Below are 4,899 nucleotides of genomic sequence, written 5' to 3'. Positions count from 1 at the left end.
CTTCCTCCTATATATATCCATATACCCCGAAAACATCCAGGAGCACCACGAAACCCTATTTCCACCGCCGCAACCTTCTGTACCCAAGAGATCCCATCTTGGGGCCTTTTTCGGAGCTCCGTCGGAGGGGGAATCGACCACAAAGGGCTTCTAGATCAACACCATAGCCTCTCCGATGATGTGTGAGTAGTTTACCACAGACCTTCGGGTCCATGGTTATTAGCTAGATGGCTTCTTCTCTCTCTTTGGATCTCAATACAAAGTTCTCCTCGATCTTCTTGGAGATCTATTCGATGTAATTCTTTTTGCGGTGTGTTTGTCGAGATCCGATGAATTGTGGGTTTATGATCAAGATTATCTATGAACAATATTTGATTCTTATCTGAAATCTTTTATGTATTATTGGTTATATTTGCAAGTCTCTTCTAATTATCAGTTTGGTTTGGCCTACTAGATTGATCTTTCTTGCAATGGGAGAAGTGCTTAGCTTTGGGTTCAATTTTGCGGTGTTCTTTCCCAGTGACAGCAGGGGCAGCAAGGCACGTATTGTATTGTTGCCATCGAGGATAAAAGATGGGGTTTATTTCATATTGCTTGAGTTTATCCCTCTACATCATGTCATCTTGCCTAATGCATTACTTTGTTCTTATGAACTTAATACTCTAGATGCATGTTGGATAGTGGTCGATGTGTGGAGTAATAGTAGTAGATGCAGAATCGCTTCGGTCTACTTGTCGCGGACGTGATGCCTATATACATGATCATGCCTAGATATTCTCATAATTATGCACTTTTCTATCAATTGCTCGACAGTAATTTGTTCACCCACCGTAATACTTATGCTATCTTGAGAGAAGCCACTAGTGAAACCTATGTCCCTCGGGTCTATCTTTTATCATATAAGTTTTCAATCTATTTTACTTTGCAATCTTTACTTTCAATCTATATCATAAAAATACCAAAAATATTTATCTTATTATCTTTATCAGATCTCACTTTTGCAAGTGGCCGTGAAGGGATTGACAACCCCTTTATCGCGTTGGTTGCAAGCTTCTTATTTGTTTGTGTAGGTACGAGGGACTTGCGTGTAGTCTCCTACTGGATTGATACCTTGGTTCTCAAAAACTGGGGGAAATACTTACGCTAGTTTGCTGCATCACCCTTTCCTCTTCAAGGGAAAACCAACGCAGTGCTCAAGAGGTAAGGCGCTCCGAGAGCTACATCACCCGCGGCTGGAGGTGGGTGAGGCAGCGAGAGGGATGGTGCAGGGGAGCCCCCTGCGGCGCTGACGAGCTCGGCGATGCGGTCTAACCAGTCCTCGTAGAGGTCGTCGATCGGGCGATAGCGCGGGAGCTCGCGCGCCATGAGCAGCGCAGCCCACGGGCACGCGGCGAGCGTGAGACGACGAGCCGGCCAGGGTCAGTGACGGTGTGGCGGTGCGGTTGTCCCGCCGCATGGAGGGGTGCAGTGACGATGCCTGTTGCTCGTTTGCTGCCGAGCTGGTAGCGGCGTTGGCAACAGGAGATGGAGAACGATGGGGAGGCCCGCCGACAGGGGCTGTCTGAGTGACACGGGCGGCGAGGGCGGCCCGGCGCTCGGCGCGGGCTCGACGCGCATCCAACATGGATGCAGTGGAGCGTTGGAATGTGGATCAATGGAAGGAAAGCTTCAGCGCACCCCTACTTGGCGCGCCAAATGTCGGATTTTGGGTTCCGGCAAAACCCTCGAGGTTCGAACACTGGGGTGCGCACGAAGATCTCTCCTCCCCCACGCACTCACCCTCACCGCGATCTCAAGGCTTAGCGAGTCAAACTCGCAGAACAAAGGGACACAAGATTTATACTGGTTCAGGCCACCGATATGGTGTAATACCCTACTCCAGTGTGGTGTGGTGGATTGCCTCTTGGGCTGAGGGTGGACAGTTACAAGGGAAGAACAGCCTCCTGAGGAGACATGTTCTTGTGCTAGGTGAGTTGGTGAGGATGAGGATGGTCTCTCTCTAGATCAGCCGATCCCTTCTGGATGAGCCGATCTTCCACCTACTGTGGTGGCTAGTCCTATTTATAGGGGCATTAGTCCTCTTCCCAAATGTTGGCAGGAAGGGATGCCACAACGGCCAAATTCGGAGGGAGACAACTAGTACAAGTTATCCTGACTAAAGGTGGCCTTCGCCTGCCAAAGGCTCTGGTGATGACGCCGTCTTGGGCTCCATGGTGACGTCCGCCCTGTCGTCCTGCTGGTCTTAGTCTCGTTGCACCAATATGGAAACCTTTGCTTGACGCCTTGGGACTCCGCGCCTACGCTTGCCTCTTTAGCACCAAAGAGGAAACGAGGACACTGCGCACGCTGGCGCCCACCTGGCCCTGGTCGTCATGGCTTGTGTCATAGGGACCTCACGAGGTGCCCTTTGCCTTGATCTCTCCGCCCCTCGTGAGCCAGCCTGGTGAGGCCGCCCCCGAGGAGATCTTGCGTCGCCTGCCTCGCGAGGCTTGGCCCCTCGCAAGGGTCTTGAGTGTTTGCTGGTGAAGATGGGCCGTACAGGGCCGCTGGTGGCGCCACACCGTGGGCCGCAGGAAGGCAAGTCTGGGGACCCTGTTCCCATGACGCCGACATCTACTTCCTGCTACGCCACCAGTGCTGCACTAACCACTTGATTGGTTCCCGCTAAGTATAGAAGCAACAACTCTTGTGGTTTAGGAGCGACCAAAGTGGGCACAGAGGAGAGATAGGTCTTCAAATCTTGTAGCGCGACGTCTGCCTCTGGGGTCCACACCATAGGCCCTGCCTTCTTCTAGATTTTGAAGAACGGCAAGGCATGCTCGGCAGACATGGAAATGAACCTGCTAAGCGTGGCAACACACCCAGTCAAACGCCTCACGTCTTTAACTGTCTTGGGTGCTTGAATCTGCTCGATAGCCTTGATCTTGTCGGGGTTGGCTTCTATCCCCTGATGGGACACAAAGAAACCAAGTAGCTTGCTGGAAGGGACACCAAACACGCACTTCTATGGGTTCAGCTTCAAGTTGATCTTACGCAGATTTGCAAAGGTTTCTTCCAAATCCTGGATGAGGGTTGATCTGTCCCTGGTCTTGACCACAATATCATCCATGTAAGCTTCAATGTTTGTATGCAGCTGGGACTCAAAGCCAATATGTACTGCTCTTGCAAAAGTGGATCCGGCGCTCTTTAACCCGAAGGGCATCCGTACAAAGCAGTATGTGCCACATGGACTTATGAACGCGGTTTTCTCCTCATCTTCCTTGGACATGAAAATCTCGTGGTATCCAGAGTATGCATCCAGAAAACAGAGCAAGTCACGCCTAGAGGTGGAATCCACAATCTGGTCGATGTGCGGCAAGGGAAATAGGTCCTTCGGGCATGCCTTGTTTAGATCCGTAAAATCTATGCAAAGCCTTCATTTTCCGTTAGGCTTGCGCACCATCACAGGATCTGCTAACCATGTTGGATGCAGTACTCCTCTGACTAGATCAGCTGCCTCAAGTTTCTTGATCTCCTTGGCAATGAATTGTTGCCGCTCCAAAGCTTGCCTCCGAACCTTCTACTTGACGGGTCGGGCATGTGGACAGACAATAAGGTGGTGCTCAATTACCTCCCTAGGAACACCGGAGATATCAGATGGTTGCCTGGAAAACACATCGATATTCGCCCGTGGGAAGGCAACGAGCGCGCTTTCCTATTTGTCATAGAGGGTGGCACTAATAGTGAAGGTACCATCAGCGCCAGCCAGCCCTGTTGGGACCTTTTTCACAGCAGGTGCAGCAGCCTTGGGTCGCTTGCTATTGGAACTCTCTGGCACATCATCAACGGGCACAACGTACTCTGAAGTGGCACGTTTCCCGGACTCCTTGCAGACATACTTGCCATCTCTCTTCATCTTCTTATTTTCCTTGGCGGGAACACTGGCTTCCGTGGCCTCTGTCGCGACTGCTTCCTAGTACATCTTGTCCACACAAATGACTGCATCCTTCTTGTTTGATGGAATGGAAATGACGCATAGGGGTGGGCATAAAAACCGACAAACCGAACACCGGACCGAAGCCGAAACCGAAAAAACCGAATTTTCAGTTTTTGTCAATAGTACATAAAAATTCGGTTTCTACTTGTACTAACCGAACTAAGTTCGGTGGGTTCGGTTTTTGATTCGGTTATCCGAAGTAAAACCGAAGTCTACGTCGTACGTGAGACAAAAGACAGTGAGCATACGTGAAACTGGCCTAGAAGTTGTCCACACACGCCGCAACAGCTCCGCACACTTCGCTACGCTGAAGGCCTTGGTTTTGTTTTTTATTATAGGCAAGGCCTGGATGTAGTTGGCCACTAGCCCATGTGCCACTAGCAGACTTGGACGTTGTAAAAGAAACACAAGCTGGGACGTCAGTTTCTTTGACCATGGGCCGACCACATGCATGCATGCTAGCCCGTTTCCCATGCCCGCTTGTGATTCCCACGAGGTGTTGCTGCTTTTCTTTAGCACCACCTCGGCCAGCCACATGGAAGGAGGTCGATAACTCGACTATATAGTAGGAAATAGCGCAGGTGCAAAGAAACAATAGAGTCGGATGGCACATTCAGCTAGTCCAGTATAAACCGAAAACCAAACCAAAAAACTCGGTTAACCGAATTTTTGGTTATCCATTTTGGGATGGTAATTTCGGTTTCTAACTTTGCAAACCGAATTTACAAAAAAACGAATGGTAGAAAGCGATTTTTCGGTTTATACCAAATGCCCAGGACTAATGACAACTATCGGCCCTGGCATCTTCAAGGTATTGTCGGCATAGTGGGATGCCGCCATGAATTTGGCCAGGGCTGGGCGACCTAGGATTCCATTGTACGACAGGGGGAGGTCAACCACATCAAAAATGATCTTCTTAATCT

This window comes from Triticum aestivum, chromosome 1A (genome assembly GCF_018294505.1).
Source record: "Triticum aestivum cultivar Chinese Spring chromosome 1A, IWGSC CS RefSeq v2.1, whole genome shotgun sequence".
NCBI lineage: Eukaryota > Viridiplantae > Streptophyta > Magnoliopsida > Poales > Poaceae > Triticum > Triticum aestivum.
Note: the sequence above shows the minus strand (reverse complement) of the source record.